The following is a 17964-nucleotide window of genomic DNA, read 5'->3' on the forward strand; positions in this document are numbered from 1 at the left end:
TAGACCTTGTCTCTACAAAAAATGAACAAAATTAGCTGGGCACGGTGGCATGTGCCTGCTTCGTGGGGAGCATCATTTGGGCCCAGGAAGTGTAGTTTACAGTGAGCCAAGATCCTGCCACATCATTTCTGCCTGTATGACAGAGCGAGACCTTATCTCAAAAAATAAGTAAACAAATTAGCTACAAGATTAGAAATTATAACTCAGGAGTCATGCAGAGTCCACAAGATCACTGACCTCCGCAATTGCTCCTATAGATAACATTGCTATTATAAAACCTAACGTTGGTGTTTGAGTTATTTTTCAAACCCTGAATTCCAATGGACCAGGTAGAACCACACAGATAAGTAAAATGACTCATCTGGTCTTGTGGCCCCCACCCAGAAACTAAGCATAAGATGACAGTTTCGACTTCCTATAATTTTATTCCTGACCCAACCAATCAGCATTCCCCATTCTCTAACCTGCTGTCTGCCAAACTATCTTTAAAAAACCCTAGCCTCTGAATTTCTGGGAGGTTGATTTGAGTAGTAGTAAAACTCTCATCTTCCATTTAGCCAGCTCCACAGGCATTAAACTCTTTGTCTTGATAAATTGGCTCTATCTGGGCAGCAGGCAAGAAAAACCTATTGGGTGGTTACATGACGATACATCAAGAAAGCCCTTACCAGACATTGAATTCTGGCACCTTGATTTTGAACTTCCCAGCCTCTAGAACTGTAAGAAAACTAATTTCTATTGCTTATAAATTACCCAGACTGAAATATTTTGTTACAGCACCACTAACAGACTAAGACACACATGTGGATATAAAGTATAATCATACTGTAAGCTTCTATAGAAAAATTTTTACGTAGCAGACATGGGCCAGCCCCTGTAAATTCACTGAGAATTTATGATCCATGTTGGACTGATGTGACTGAAAGGAATGGAAAAAGCAATAGAAAACAAGTAAACTGTCACCTTGTTCCCAGTACCCTCTGGCTTCATGAGATTCAGAAGACAAAAGGAAAGAAAAGTCATGATATTTCCCCCCCACACACACCTTTTTTCAAGGCTATAATTTGTGTTCAGGCATGGCCACAGCTTCCTACCCTTGTCCAGTATCCCTAGAGATAGTACTAATTTTTCTCTGTTGCTGATTGGGTGTTCACCAGCCCTGGAGGTTTAATTCTGCCCACACTCCTGTAAATAGTCCCTTCATTAATCAATTTCCCTTTTGAGTGTGCTAGCATTTCCTGCCCTAGAACCCTTTTTGATATGCTGGAAAGATAATTTTCAAAAAAGGTGACATAATGACTATCACGCAGCTATAAAATGAACAATGTGTCAAATTTTATTTAATACATTAATTAAACGAGGGAACCAGTGAATATAGTATAGCCAGTTCAAAGGAGAAGTGAAAAAACAGGAATACAGAAAAATTTGCAAAGGCTGTAAAACTGGCTCTTTCCTTGGGAATCAGGGAGAGTTGCCCTTCTACCTGACAGAATTTATTTGCACATGTGTAGGTAAGAATTAGTGTGTTGTTACCATTCATCTGCAATTTATAGGGTTGTAAAATAGCTCAAAGACAGTGAATCAGAATCAGATATCCTGAAAAGTTGTGCTCTAAACAGTACGTAATATTCCACTGAAGTATAATTTTTCTCCATATACATTTGCCTTCTTTCTTTAAAGGGTACTTTGATTCAGGTAATTACTTGTGTAGTGATATGAGGGCATCCTATTCACCAGGATTTATTTAGCAAAAACATAGTTTTTATCTGGAGTGAGTGCTTTGAAATGCTGCTGGAGTGGAAGGAGAGATCTCTAGGGAAGGCTCAGAACAGCTTTACAGGAAGCTAGGAGAGGAATTCACTTTGTAGAGCAAAGGGGAAGGGGAGGAGGCAGAAGATTGCAAAGACTGTTCACAACGTGAGCACTCCTTGTAACCCAAACCTTCAGTAAAGTTTGCAAAAAGATTATTGGATACTGAACCTTTTATGTGTTGTGCTTTTGTGAAAATTGGAGGAAAGGATGATTTTTTTATGAGAGTTTGTGGCAATGGGGATAGACTTTGCACATGAAGAGTCTGAGTGGTGGTGGGGTGGGGGGGCCTATAAATGAGACTATGAGCCTCAAGAATTTACAGACATGGACAGGGAGAACTCTAGACTTTCACAAACTGAGACTGGTAATGTTAAAAGATAAATTTGGGCACATTAAAAGTTTTAAAAATTTATTTGAACTGTTGATTTAAAAAGAAGACTCAGACTCTGTAAAATATTTTAAGAGATTTATTCCGAGTCAAATGTGAGTGACCGAGGCCTGAGGCACAGTCTCAAGAGGTCCTGAAAACATGTGCCCAAGGTGGTTGAGTTATAGCTTGATTTTATACATTTTTAGGGGAACAGAAGTTGCAGGCACACATCACTCAGTACATGTAAAGTGTACACTGCTTTGGTCTGGAAAGGCAGGACAACTTTAAGACATAATATAGAGGGGTTGGGAAACTTGTGGCGGGTGGGGGCTTCCAGGTTATAGGGAGAGTCAAAGATTTTCTGACTAGCAGTTGGTTTAAAGAGTTAAGTTATTATCTAAATATCTAGGATCAATTGAAAGGAGTGTCTGGGTTAAGACAAGGGGTTGTGGAGACCAAGGTTCTTATTACACAGATAAAGGCCCCACGTAGCAGGCTTCAGAGAGAACAGATGGTAACTGTCTCTCATCAGACCTAAAAAGGTGTCAGACCTTAAAAGGAAAAACAGAAAGGGAAGGCGATCTTCTACAGAATGTAGATTTTTCCCCAGAAGAGAGAGCTTTGCAGGGCCAGTTCAAAATATGTCCAAAAAATATGTTTTGGAGTAAAACACTTCAATTTATTTCAGGACCTGCTATCTGTCATGTGATGCTACTGAGGAGTAAATTCTGATTTTTTTATCTTGCTCAAATTCCTATCTAAGAATTCTGGGGAGTCATGCCCTACAAACCATAAATTCTCATCAGATGGGTTTTATTTAACCTTGTATATGGAGACTTACATTTCAACCTGACTCTGGAATAACATTTACAAGACAAGGAAGAAAAGCAAAATATTTTACCCCAAAACGTGTTTCTTTGCCATATCTTGAAATGGCCTTGCAAATCTGTCTTTTCTGGGGGAAAATTTACATCAGTAAAGAATCTCTATTAACATAGCTGGATCTTTTACTTCCAGGCCCTCCCAATCCTAAAAAGATTAACTTAAAGTCTGGCACCTTTTAAAGATCTGAATAGGAAATGTTAGTCATCTATTGTCTCTGAGAGCAGCCACAATAAAACTTCAAAAGAACCTTGGTCTCCACAATCTTTTATCTTAACCTGAACATTTCCTTTCTATGATCTCAGGTCTTTAGATAAACTCCACCAATTGTAAATCAGAAAATGTTTAAATTTACCTGTAGCCTGGAAGCCTCAACTTTGAATTGTCCTACTTTTCAGGACTAAACCAATGTATTTCTTAAGTGTATTTGATTGATGTCTCATGCCTCCCTAAGACGTATAAAACCAAGCTGTGCCCCAATCACCTTGGGCACATGTTCTCAGGACCTCCTGAGGGCTGTGTCACGGGGCCACGGTCACTCATATTTGGCTCAGAATAAATCTCTTCAAATATTTAACAGAGTTTGACTCCGCCTCGGCCTCCCAAAGTTCTGGGATTACAGGCATGAGCCACTGCACCCAACCTTGTAAATGTTTCTTATCAGACTTTAAAAGTGCCAGAGTTAGTTAATTCCCCTCTGAATCAGGGAAAGTACTTGGAAAGGGAATAGGATTCTCTATAGAATGTAGATTTTCCCCACAAGAGACAGCTTTGCAGGGCCATTTCAAAATGTCAAGAAATATATGTTGGGATAAAATCTTTGGTTTCTTACAGAGCCTGCTCCTTGTCGTGTTGGTTATCTTATGCTACAAACAGTCTGTTTTGTCAGATGTGAAGTGTCTGTGTTAATGCTGATGAGCTGTACCTGAATTCCAGCAGGGAGGAGAGAATAATGAGACATGTCTGACCCCACCTTCCCATCATGGCCTGAACTAGTTTCTCAGGTTAACTTTGGAATGCTCTTGGCCAAAAGGAAGGGTCTATTCAGTTGGTTGGAGGGTTTAGAATGTTTATATTTTCTGAGACAGAGTCTCACTCTGTTGTCCAGGCTGGAGTGCAGTAGCATGATCTCAGCTTGCTGCGACCTCCACCTCCTGGGTTGAAGTGATTCTCCGACCTCAGCCTCCCGAATAGCTGTGATTACAGGTGTGTGCCACCACACCCAGCTAATTTTTGTATTTTTAGTAGGGACGGGGTTTCACCCTGTTGGTCAGGCTGGTTCGAACTACTGATCTCAAATGATTTGCCCACCTCAGCCTCCCAAAGTGGTGGGATTACAGGCCTGAGCCACTGCCTCCAGCCAAATTTTATTTTTGGTTTACGAGGGAGAAGCTCATTGGCTAAACCAAATAAGGAGGGGCAGAATAACCAAATACTTATTTTAATTTGCTAATCATTTCAGAGATGCAATGGTGTTGACAGATTTTTATTTTGTATTTGCCAGGCCTCTTTCACACTCAAGCACAAAAAACTCAGTTCAAACTTCTTTAAATAACTGGAGGCTATTTTGTCTGACGTTGATGCAGGATTTTTCTTGGTCACTTTGCCAGCTGGGGACCTCTAACTGGTGATGCCCCCACCGAGGCTTTGGTGGGGCACACTACCTGCCCCTAGGAGGTGGCCTGCCCACTCGACCCACCCAGGCTGTGCCCCAGCACACCTGTGTTATAGCTTGTACCCGCATACAGAGGTCCCTGAGTTCTTGTTCTGTGTCCAAGAAGAATGCGCATACTCTGACAATTGAAGGGTGAGGAGGGCAGAGAAGAATTCTGTTGAGCGAGAGAACAGCTCTCAGTGGAGGCAGGACATGGGGATGGTCCCCCACCTGAAGTTGGATGGTTTCTTTCCCAGTGTGGCTGAGTCCAGGGCTTTTACGGGCTCAGAATAGGGGAGTTCATGCTGATTGGTTTGTGAGTATGCAAAAAAGGCTAAAACAAAGGTGTGAATCAAAGGTGGGCATGACTGTAAAAAACCGATTAGGGAAGGGGTAGGTATATGTAAAGTAGGTGAAGGGTAGGGGTAAATCAGAGGAAAGCATGCCAAACTGGAAGACAGGTTCTTAATCTGGTTCGTGGATTTGACTTGTAGCTCAGTTCTCAGGCTTTAAATTGTCTTTGGCGTGAAGGTGGGGTTTCACCAGGTACCTGTCCCTGTCTGCCTAGGTGTTTTTCTGCCTCCTTCTGCTATCCATTCCCCTCTCTGAGGAGGTACGTCTAACTGTCGTTAGAATAGGAATGAAGACTGATGTTAACTGCTTCCTGCTGACAGAGGGTGCTGTTTTGGGAAGACGGCAGTCAGATCTACCTCAGAGGCCTATTTAAGGGTCCCCAGTAAAAAAGGGAACCATTGTCCAAAGCTGTAGTTGCATTACAGTTTGGAGTTTGATAGCCTGAAGGCGAGAAGAGACAGACTGGGTTACTAGAGGACATATGTCAGGCCAGGTGTGGTGGCTCATGCCTGTAATCCAAGCACTTTGGGAGCCCCAGGCAGGTGGATCATAAGGTCAGGCATTCGAGACCAGCCTGACCAACATGGTGAAACCCATCTCTACTAAAAATACAAAAAATTAGCTGGGCCTGGTGGTGTGTGCCTGTAATACCGGCTACTTGGGAGGCTGAGGCAGGAGAATTGCTTGAATCCAGGAGGCGGAGGTTGCAGTGAACTGAGATTATGCCATCGCGCTCCAGCCTGGGTGACAGAGCAAGATTCTATCTTGAAAAAAAAAAAGAGGACATTTATCAAAACAAAACAAAAGAGAGGGGATGAGGGCAGCTCCAAAATCCTAAGGCTGCTGACACACCCAGATAACTGGGGGCTATGGTTATGCCTGCTACGATTTGGGTGCATAGGGCTTAGCTTTGGTTAGTTTCTTTGGTCTTATTTTCCCAAAAACGAAACCGCTGGGTTATAGGCACCCTATTTACTCCTATCACCTGGCAGGATTTACAGAATGATTGCCCAGAACTTAAAAACTGATCCAGATTTTTACATTACCCATCCCTTTTGTTTCTTCTGAGCTGCAGCCAGAGATCACTGGTTAGTTCACAGGAATAAGCAGGGTTAGTCTAAAATGCAGACCAAAATTTAAAAAACTAATTATGAGACTAGAATATATGACAAGTGTATGATAAGTTTTGAAACATAATTACTCTCTCTCCAGTCCTCATTTTTGTTAAATCATGATAGGACTGAATTGTTTGCAAAACAGAGTTTAGACTCATACTTGGCCTGATTATTTGCATAAAGTGCAGCAAGAATAATTATTTTCACATAGGCTTTTAAAAAGTGGCTTCGATGAAACCCTGTTCTCTAAGGAATCTCAGTTGAGACTTTTTAAAGCCAAGCCCAGCCATGGGTTTGTACTCTTAAATACCAGAGTTGGGTAGGTTTCTGTCTTATTGAGGGCCCAAGATGACTTGGGGCTCCTAGCCCTGTTAGAAAATGACATTTCTAACTCACCAAACCTGTACGGAGATTATGCCTCTGCAAGTTAAGCTTGATTCCCTAAAGGGAACCACACCCTTTTAGTAAAAGCCTTTGTAAAAGAACCAGTTTCTCCAATTGCATCCTGTTGCAAAAGAAAATGGATTCTTATTGCACTTATGCAGAACATTATATTGCTATAAGTTAAGAATATTCACATCTAGCTTCCAAATTTTGGAGAAACCAAGCAGAGAGAAACAAATATGCTCCAAATTTTGTTCACAGGAATATACCTTACTCAATTGTTAAAAGTTGTAAGTAGCTGAAAATGAAAGTTTTCCTGACTTTGGAAAGGATCAGTAACATTTTAAGCAAAAAAATAAAAAGGATTACTTCAGTTTTCTATTAGTTCAGTCCATTCTGTTAACTCTTATTCTGCAATTCAGCTCTTCATGAATCCTGTATTGTTTTCCTCTATTCCAATGTCACAATTTTGGGAGCACCTGTCAAAAAGTCCTATAGCTGATTATAAACTATCTTTTGAAAAGGATCAAAACAAGACAATTGTCTCTGAATAACAAAATGTCCAGGTTAGTTACGGTCAAAAACAGGATTAACAAAGAAATTTGGTTATTATTGTGGTTTACAATAACTTAACATAATAACCCTAATTATGATTGGTAGCGTATACTCAGACATTAGAATTTTAGAAATCCAATACAATTTTGGAATGTATTTTAATAGCATATACTAAAATATAACCTGAAGAATTTAAACATAATTTTTATTTTGACAATGCTGTGTAACTAAATATGTCAGAATCCCGTTTATTTCTCTTTTGGATGCTTCAGGGGCCCTCTGTAGCAGCCCAAAGTTAGGAGTCAGGAAAGACAATTTTGAAGTTGAAGTTTGATTTTGGGAAGCCTGTCAAATGTGGTAAAGATTTAGAACACTTGATATTATGAAATAGAATTCCAGGTTATCATAAATCATTTATTTACCTAAAATGATGACTCAAAAATCTTTTTAAAAGGCAAAAACCTTTACTCATTTAGAGGGAAGACATAGGTTTCCAAACAGTCTGTCTCTTATCTCTCCCTTCCTTTTTTTTCAGCAGCTTATTTGCAAGGCAAACAAAAGTCTTTCATTATCCTTTAATTATATTACATGAAAATCTTGTTTAAGAGAGAGAAAGCCAAACTCCACCCTTACATTAGTCTATTAATGTCAGCCTTAATGTTTAAAAAACGAAACCTTATAGGCTGGGGGTGGTACCTCACACCTGTAATCCCAGCACTTTGGGAGACCAAGGCAGGTGGATCACTTGAGACCAGGAGTTTGAGAACAGCCTGGCCAACATGGAGAAACCCTGTCTCTATTAAAAATGCAAAAATTAACTGGGCGTGGTGGTACCCACCTGTAATCCCAGCTACTCCGGAATCTGAGACAGGAGAATCACTTGAACCTGGTAGGTGGAGGTTGTAGTGAGATCGTACCACAGCACTCCAGCCTGGGTAATGACAGAGTGAGACTCTGCCTCAAAAACAACAACAAAAAAACCTTGTAGATAATTCTATCAAATTTTTTTTTTTTTTTTTTTTTTTGAGACAGAGTCTCGCTCTGTCACCCAGGCTGGAGCGCAGTGGCCGGATCTCAGCTCACCGCAAGCTCCGCCTCCCGGGTTTACGCCATTCTCCTGCCTCAGCCTCCTGAGCAGCTGGGACTACAGGCGCCCGCCACCGCGCCCGGCTAGTTTTTTGTGTTTTTTTAGTAGAGACGGGGTTTCACCGTATTAGCCAGGATTGTCTCGATCTCCTGACCTCGTGATCCGCCCGTCTCGGCCTCCCAAAGTGCTGGGATTACAGGCTTGAGCCACCGCGCCCGGCCAATTCTATCAAATTTTAACCTGTTTGTCTATGAGGTGAGTTTCTTATAAACCTTTTTTTTTTTTTTTTTTTTTTTTTTTTTTTTTTTTTTTTGAGATGGAGTCTCAATCTGTTGCCCAGGCTGGAGTGCAGTGGCCCGATCTCAGCTCACTGCAACCTCCACTTCCCTGGTTCAAGCAATTCTTCTGCCTCAGCCTCCTGAGTAGCTGGGATTACAGGCACCCACCACCATACTTGGCTAATTTTTGTATTTTTAGTAGAGATGGGGTTTTGCTACATTGGCCAGTCTGGTCTCCAACTCCTGACATTGGGTTGGGTGATCTGACCACCTCAGCCTCCCAAAGTGCTGGGATTACAGGCAAGAGCCACTGCGCCCATCCTCTTATAAGCCTTTTATAACTCTTTACAAAGTTTTGTTAAAGAGCAGATCGGTGCCTTTAGAAAACCTTGTTTTCCTTTTATTCCAGTGTTCCATTTGTGGAAAAACCAAATAATACTCTTTTGAATTTAGTCAATACATTTACACACAAGATTTCTTTTACAAGGTTAATTTTTACAGACCTTCCACATCTTGTTCAAACCTTTAGTTTAATTTAATTTAATTTAAAACAATCTTCTAACCCTCTAGGCAAAAATTGACACTCCCATGCCTTATAATCTTTTACTAAAAACATATTTTACTTTTTTCACACACCTTGCATGTAAATCTATGTTCGGTAGCCTCAGTTACATATTATGGTAACTTTCAGATATTTCTAGTGTTAATGTAAAACCTGGTAAGTTATTTTAATTATGTACTAGGCACGGATAAGGTATCTTTCCAGCATAGTTAGGGGCACAGTTAACTCCATATGTCCCCAGGCCTTAAACTGTAAAGCAGGCAAGTCAAACAATTTTCAACAGCCAAAGAAGCAATTTTTGACCTTAAAGCATTTAGTAATCCTAGTATTTGATCTGCATAATTTAGACCACGTATTTACATTTTGAAGACATTTGTCAAAAAAAAGACATTTTTTTCTCTAAGATTAAAGTCACGTGAACTAAAAGGCATTACAGCTTCTATTTTTTCTTGAAAAATATTTGACCTAAGTGCTTATTTCTAATCCAATTAATTGGAGCTCTTTTTTTATATGAACATCACACACATATCACATGTATAACTACACAGACAGAAGAAGATCCAGTAGATATAAGGTTTGTTTTTTTTTGTTTTTTTTTTTTTTTTGAGACAGAGCCTTGCTGTGTTGCCTAGGCTGGGGAGCAGTGATGTGATCTCAGCTCACTGCAACCTCCACCTTCTGGGTTCAAGTGATTCTCCTGCCTCAACCTCCTGTGTAGCTGAGATTACAGGCACCCACCACCATGCCTGGCTAATTTTTTTATTTTTAGTAGAGATGGGGTTTCACCATGTTGGCCAGGCTGGTCTCAGACTCCTGGCCTCAGGTGATCCACCCACCTCAGCCTCTGAAAGTTCCAGGATTACAGTTGTCAGCCACCTGGCCCTGCCAGATTTTTCACTTGGCAATCTCCTACTTGGATTACTGGACCTGGGGTGGAGTTCTTCAAGAAACAGGGGTACGAAAACATGCCATTTCTAGGGCCTAATAAGTAGGTATAGCTTGAAGACAAAAACAGATTTTGAGAGGGATCTATCTGACTTTAATTATTGGGGTTCCCTGAGGAAAACATTTTTCCCAAAATGGGTTCTGTGGTGCCTTCTCTGTTTATCCCAAGGAATCCCAGGCTATCAGAAATTATCTCAAGCTTCTCACGTGTGCATTGAGAGTGGAGAAAAATAATTCAGTCAACTGAGAAGAAAAAAACCTTTTTCCAACCAAACAAGATCCAAGAAGAGAAAAAAAAGACACAAAGGTGTTTTAAATATACTTATAGCTAGGATATCCAATTTTTTTTGTTTCAGACAGAGTCTCACTCTTGTTCAGGCTGGAGTGTAGTGGCACAATCTCAGCTCACCACAACCTCTTGGGTTCAAATAATTCTCATGCCTCAGCCTCCCAAGTAGCTGGCATTGCAGGTACATGCCACCATGCCCAGCTAATTTTTTGTGTTTGTAGTAGAGGCGGGATTTTGACATGTTGGCCAGGCTGGTCTTAAACTCCTGAGCTCATACGATCTACCCACCTCGGCCTCCCAAAGTGCTAGGATTACAGACGTGAGCCACCACACCCAGGCTGTCCCGTTAATATAAGCTGACTTTTAACCATGGTGCTCTTTTAAAAAATATTTTTAAATCCCTTATTACTTGAGTTGGTCAAGCAGCCAATATTTCTGGCTTCTGAACTTTACCAAAAGCAACCTCACAGGTGAAACCAACAAACCTCAACTAAGGTTATGACTTAACCACAAGTGTTATGAGGTATTTTCAAAGAGGTGGTAAGCAGTTTTTTAAAAATCTAGAATCTCTAAATGTGGCTCACAGAAAGGAAGATTTTAAAAAGGAAGCTAAAAGTTGTGGATGGATGGGAATAGAATAAGCAAATGTAAAAGTCACACAGATAGGGCTGGGTGCGGTGGCTCACGCCTGTAATCCCAGCACTTTGGGAGGCTGAGGTGGGCAGATCACAAGGTGAGGAGATCGAGACCATCCTGGCTAACACAGTGAAACCCCGTCTCTTCTAAAATACAAAAAATCACCCGGGCATGGTGTTGGGCACCTGTAGTCCCAGCTACTCGGGAGGCTGAGGCAGGAGAATGGTGTGAACCTGCGAGGCGGAGCTTGCAGTGAGCCAAGATCGTGCCACTGCACTCCAGCCTGGGTGACAAAGTGAGACTCTGTCTCAAAAAGAAAAAAAAAAAGTCACACAGATACTAACTGGAAAGGACTCATTCCCTAAGGCAGGACTGAACCTGGGATGCCATTGTAAAATGGCAGAGAGCAAGAGAAAATACTGCCATGTGGTTATAAGGTCAAGCTCCCAGGGATGTAAAATAAGATGGAGACCTCATCCGGTGTTTTTTGTTTTGTTTTTCTGAGACCTGTAGCAAAGATTGTAACTATCCAGTTTTCTGGCCTGCTTGAACAACAGGCTTATGGGATGGTAAGCCCAGGTTGTATTCTAAGGTATTCCACCTTATGACAACTATACAGAAAGACACACAAAGTATACCAGATTAGCTATAGGTTAAGACTAGCCTCACAAATCTTTTTTTCCATTAATCAAATCTACAGATTATATAAACATTGAATTTTTTTTTCTTTCTTTTTTTTTTTTTTTCCCCACCATTCATTCATCCAGTTTTTACAGAGAGAGGGAGGCCAGAAGTGTGACTGGTAAGAACTACGCTTCTGCTGGCATGTCAGGTTTCTAAGTTCCCTTCCCCTGGGCTATGGACTCCTGTCGACCCTGGAGTCCTGTGAAGGGGAAGCAGACAGAGAGGTTATCTACATACTGTTAAAGTTGTCCCTCCTCAAGAGATTTTTCAGTTAGGGCTGCAATTTCTTCCTGGTTCATTTTTAGGCCAAACAGTTTAAGGTTTGGGGAAATGATATTTACCTCTGTTTGGGGATACATGTGAATGGGAGTTTCCTGTGGTATGGAGACACAATTACCCATCCACAAAGAGAGGACAGAGAAGGAAAGAGAAAAAAAGGCTTTTTTTTTTTTTCCAAAGGAGTTCCAATGGTTCAGGATACACTGGAGAGAAGTACAAACTGAAGATGGTTTTTAACCATCTGGGAAAGGGGAAAAAGGCATCCTTTCATTTCTCTTCCCAGCAAATACCCAGGGTACATGAGGGAGAGGGGAAAAAAAGGCATCCTCTTTTTTCTTCCATCCTTCTACCCCACGTTTCACCAACCTTGGCAGGTGCTGCCCATGGGTCCCAATATGGCCTTCACCCATGTAGCAGGGAAGCCTAGAGCGTAGGAATATCTGCACTGGCCTATCCTCCCTGCTGTTGGTAACCTTCGAGTTCCCTAGACCTCATTTATGCCTTGGATACACACATGAGCTTCCATGACGCTGGGGGGAGTTGCCTAATTGGCAGGAATTAGTCATACTCGCCTGTGCTGTGCTGCTAGACGTCTGCTGTTGTCTGATCTAAGACCTAGTTTCCTTTTCTAGGGCTTCAGCCTGAAGGTTGGAATTGAGTTTGGAACAACAAAGTGCCCCAGGAGGGTGCATGGACTCATTAAATTGACTCCCATATGGGCCTTGCCAAACTGCTGTCAGTGACTGGCAGTGATAGCCTGGGCCATTCCTCCATTGTTTCTCTGCCATAAGCAAACTGCTAAGGTGAAGCTGTGGAACCAGCTCCTCCTCTAACAAGGGAGAGAAAGGGAGTCCCAAGATTTGGGGATGTGGCCCAGTAAGGTGCCTCCCAAAAGGAAAAAAACAACTCTCGCATAGGAAAGCTCTCTGTATTTGCAGATTTGTGTTAACTCCTGACGTGGTGGGGGGAAAAAAAACAGCTTAAGTCAAGGAAAGTGTAGGCACCTGGGTTAAAAAGCCTCTTGCTCTTATGCAAATGGATTCCTTCAATGGGGAAAAACTCTGTGTGTGTGTGTGTGTGTGTGTGTGGGGAGACCCATTTAATGTGGACACTCAAGGCCTGGGCAGAGTGGGGAGTGCCCAGGAGTTGGGTGGGCAGGCAAGTGGGTGGGTTGCAGGCCCACTCTTGGCCCCAGGAGGGGATGCCAGGCGGTGGGGGCTGGCCCAGGTAAGCCAAGGGGAGGCCCAGGCAGGAAGGGTGGTCCAGGTAGGCAGACCCACCAGGGGACCCTGAAGACCAGCCCTTGAGAAGGTGTCTAAGCCAGGGGGTGAGTACCCAGGCCAGAGCCTAGCCCAGGGAGGCAGGGTTGGGTCCCAGTTGGGGACTCTTGGAGCCTAGGGGCTGGCATCACTGGGGGCCTCCCCGAGCTGCTGCTGGAACTCCAGGCGTGTCTGCTGGTTGGACTCCAGCAGCTCCTGGAGGCGGGCGTGGAGGTGGTCGTTCTTCTCCTCCAGGTGGTCCAGACAGGAGTTGATCTGGTCCAGCATGGAATTGATGGCAGCGTATTCTGCTTCCCCGAAGCCATCCTCCTTGCCTTCCGCTCCCGCCTCCACCAGCATCCCCAGGTCCCCATTGGGGCCCGACATTGTGGGCTCAGGCACCCAAAGGGCCGCGCGACGATGGAACGCGGCGACCGTCGCGCCGAAAGCCGGCGCCGGATGGAAGGTGGAGGCAGTCAAAAAACTCTTAATCACTGCCTCCTCCTTGCCTCCAAGAATGGATGGAAACCACATTGTTCTGAATTGCATTTTTGATGACTGGGCCACTTGCCCATCCTACCCAGTAATATTTCTGTAGTTTGCAACAACACCCTTAATATTATAAAAGAAGAGATAGGAGCCATTACAATCCATGAAAGAAAGAAGAGAAATGCCACAGCAACGTCTTGGCTACACCCTAGCAGGTGGTTGGGTACTGGAGCTGGTCTGGGGACTTCAGGCAACATCAAGGTGTGGCCTTGGCTGGATGCCTTCAGTTGCCCCAGGACCTTATTCTGATCCCCGATGATGGCCATGCCTTTGTGAGGGGAAACAAAGCCAGGATTCCCTACACCTGAGTGCAACAGGGCAGGGGTGAGTGTGGTAGGTTCCTCCCCAGCATTGCTCTGTAGCTGTGCTGTTTGCCCTTAATTGGCTAATCAGAGGATTGGTGCTTCATCTGCCTTCAGAAGAAAGTCTGAGGACGAGAAGCCTTGGGAAAAAGTGAAGCATCATAGGTCCACATTTACTCACCCTTCTGATGATCCTGGATGAGCTCTGAGAAATGATGCAGGATTCTTCTCAGTCACTTTGCCAGCAGAGACCTCCTGTTGATGACCCACCCAGGCCTCATTTGGGCATACTACCTGCTGGAGGTGACCTACCCACTCAGTGCACCCAGTCTGCACCTAGCTTGCACATACGGCTCTGTTATAGCTCATACCTGCATTTGGTGGTTCCCAAGTTCGTGTTCTGCATCAAAGAAGAATGAGGATATCCTGACAATTGAAGGGTGAAGAGGGTGGAGAATTGTACTGAGCAACATAATGGTTCTCAGTGTAGAGGGGATGCAGGGGTGGTACCCCACCCCAAATTGGGTGGTTTCTCTCCCAGTGTGGCTGAGTCTGGGGCTTTTATGGGCCCAGAATAGGGGAGTGCATGCTGATTGTTTTGTGAGGATGCAAAAAGTTCAAAACAAAGGCACCACTCGAAGGTGTTCATGGCTGTGTAAAAAATCAACTGGGGAAGGGTAGGTATATGTAAGATAGGTGAAGGTTGGTGATCAGAGACCAGTGCACCAAACGGGAAGACAGGTTCTCAATTCATTCTGTGGATTTGACTTGTGGCTTGGTTTTCAGGCTTTAAACTGTCTTTGGCATGAAGGTGGGGTTTCACCAGCGACCCGCCCCATCTCCCTAGGCGTTTGTCTGACTCCTGTGCTATCAATGTCACTGGAAACTCTTCAGTTATGTTGGACCTAAAGCACCAGAATGTGTACTGCCCTCACCTTCCTTCCTCTCCTTATTTCAGCTCTGCTTTCCTTGGTATCCACTTTCCTCATACTGACAGATGGACATAGTAGCACCAGGCTTCAATAGTCGTAGCTGAGCAAAACCTTGGTAGTGAGCACCTCTTTCCCAGTCAGTTTTGAAAAGCACCAGGATAGTCTCTGGCCAGAGTTGGACCATGTTTCCACTCCTGGAAACTGGGAATAAGTAGAGAGGCAACACACACACACACCTCTCTCTCTCCCTCTCTCCCTCCCTCCCTCCCTCCCTCCCTCCCTCTCTCCCTCCCTCCCTCCCTCCCTCTCTCCCTCCCTCCCTCCCTCCCTCTCTCCCTCCCTCCCTCCCTCCCTCTCTCCCTCCCTCTCCCTCTCCTCTCCCTCTCCCCCTCCCCCTCCCCCTCCCCCTCCCTCTCCTGCCCTTTTTCATTTCTGGGCATAGGCTGAGATAGCTATAGGAGGAATTTAGTTTATAGTTTAACTTTGAAACAAAGATGATAATAGTGCTTTCCCTAAACAAATCTCCTTCTTGCCTGGGAACTAGACCATCTTTGTAAGACTAACAAATTAGCCACAAGGTTAGGTTTAGGAGTTATATAGCTAGAGGCCACAAGATTCCTGACTTCCTCAATTGCTCCTAGAAATAACATCAATGTCTGTAAAAATGTTCAAGGTATTTTTGAAACCCTGCATTCTGATGCACCAGCTGGCACCACCCAGACCAGTAATCTGGTTCAACCAGTTCTGTGATCCCACCCAGGAACAGGATGGCAAGAACCCACGTGGAACGTCCTATGATTTCATCTCTAACCCATCCAATCAGCACTCCCACTCCTTAGCCCCCTATCCACCAAATTATCCTTAAACACTCTGTCTCTGAATTTTGGGGGAGACTGATTTGAGTAATAAAATGATTCTCTCCTTTAGGCAGCCCTGTGTGCAGTAAACTCTTTCTTTATTCAATTCCCTTGTCTTGATAAATTGTCTCTTATCTGGGCAGTGGGCAAGGAGAATCCGTTGTTCAGTTACAAATCTGGGGGATTGTCTGGGATAGCTCTTGTGGACATCTGTGTGATTTGGCAGTCCCTCACCAGTTTCAGGTCTGCAGGCCAATCCAAGTGGCTGCTTACTTCTCTTGGACTAAGGGCTGCCTCTGGTGTTGTCTCTGCCAGCAGGCTACTGCCAACCCAGAGTGCATGGATCTAATTGCAATGGAGACATAGTTCCTGGAAGACATCTTATAACCTGGCTTGGTGAGTATTCCAGGTGCTGCCAAAACCTTTGTTCTCCTGATCTACTGACCTCTTTAGAGGCACCTGTGGCCCCATCACAGGGACTATCCAGCTTTCCCTGGAATTGTAAGAAGAGTCTCAGTTTGTGGCAGTCTCTCCCCAGCTGGATGAAGAATAAGGAACCTGTTTAAAGAAATGCTCTTCTAGTTTAGAATCTGGTCTGGAATTGTGGTTTGGAAGGCCTTCTCTTTGTCATTACTTTGTTGTATATTTATATATATGGAGGGGATCCCTGAAGGAATTGCTGACAGAAGTCCAGCAGGCCTAACTCAGGGTGACATTGCTCTTCGATCTTGCCCAGAGTTTTTTATCCTTAGAAAACCCAGGTTTAGAATTTATGTAGCTAGAGGACACACACACACACACACACACACACTCACACAAAAGAGAGTGAAAGGGATCTAATATAATCAACTCCATTTTACCTTTAACCTCTAAGCCACCCTTGTTCATTCCTGGACACAGGCTGAGATAACTATAGGAGGAATTTAGTTTATAGTTTAACTTTGAAATAAAGATGATAATAGTGCTGTCCCTAAATCTCCTTTTTGCCTGGGAACTGGACCGGCTTTGTGAGACTAACGAATTCCTGGTCAGAGGTCATCCCTCCCCACCTTGAGTGGATCAAAGATGATAGGAGTCAGTGGGGGCAAATTTGAGCCTTGCCAGGTCAGCATTTGGGCCCTGGCAAAGAAACTAATGTCTGTGTACTGTTCTGTGTGTATTCTCTGCCTGGGAATCTAAAATCTAATATTGGAGAGTTTCGTTCAACCTGTCCTGTCTGTAGATAGGTGTGGGTAGCTGGGTGGTAGCTGCTTTGCTTTGACTGTGGCCCCCAACCTTGGTTGCGTCCACCCTCTTATGGCTACTGTTGGACAGCAAAGAGGTTTCTATACTGAGATCAAGAGTGGGAACACGTTCCAGAATCCACTTTGGGAGGGTGGTTATAAGGTGCTATGTGGCAGGTGGGGAAATACCTCATTCCCTCTTGTATGCCTGCACTTTCTCTTAATATGCTGTTTTATATCGGGGGAACCAGCCCCCAATATTTCAACGTAGGTCCTTTCTGTTTTCCCTAAGTGTCGGCCAGTCTGAGAAATAAAGAGTACAAAGAGAGAAATTTTACAGCTTTGCCTCCGGGGGTGACATCACGTATTGGCAGGTTCCATGGTGCCCCGTGAGCCACAAAACCAGCATGTTTTTATTAGGAATTTCAAAAGGGGAGGGAGGTATGAGCAGGGAGTAAGTCATAAAGATCACATGCTTCAAAGGACAGTTAAAGATCGCAAGGGCAGAGAAGCAGAGCAAGATCACAAGGCCAGGGTGAAATTAGAATTGCTGATGAGGTTCCATGTCCCAATGGGCATGCATTGTCATTGATAAACATCTTAACAGGAAACAGTGTTCGAGAGCAGACAACCAGTCTGACTAGAATTCACCAGGCTGGAATTTCCTAATCCTAGCAAGCCTGAGGGCACTGCAGGAGACCAGGGCCTATTTCATCCCTTATCTTCAACCACATAAGGCAGACACTCCCAGAGCGGCTGTCCATAGACCTTCCCTGGGAATGCATTCCTTTCCCAGGGTTATTCCTTGCTGAGAAAAGAATTCAGTGATATTTCTCCTATTTGCTTTCTGCAATAAGAAAAATATGACTCTGTTGTGCCTGGCCCCACAGGCTGTCAGACCTTATGATTATCTCCCTTGTTCCCTGAAAATCACTGTTATCCTGTTCCTTTTCAGG

General features: G+C 43.7%; 1 long non-coding RNA gene and 1 pseudogene across 5 annotated transcripts in view; one reads left to right on the plus strand and one right to left on the minus strand.

Annotated features, from left to right (window-relative positions):
• Positions 1 to 17964, plus strand: part of LOC104673515 — a 43660-nt gene that overhangs the window by 2752 nt on the left and 22944 nt on the right. The gene's annotated exons all lie outside the window — the stretch shown is intronic.
• Positions 12974 to 13605, minus strand: LOC104673541 (annotated as a pseudogene). The gene has a single exon (XR_004053153.1). The product of XR_004053153.1 is annotated as a UPF0184 protein C9orf16 pseudogene (transcript).

Source organism: Rhinopithecus roxellana, chromosome 14 (genome assembly GCF_007565055.1).
Source record: "Rhinopithecus roxellana isolate Shanxi Qingling chromosome 14, ASM756505v1, whole genome shotgun sequence".
Classification (NCBI taxonomy): Eukaryota; Metazoa; Chordata; class Mammalia; order Primates; family Cercopithecidae; genus Rhinopithecus; species Rhinopithecus roxellana.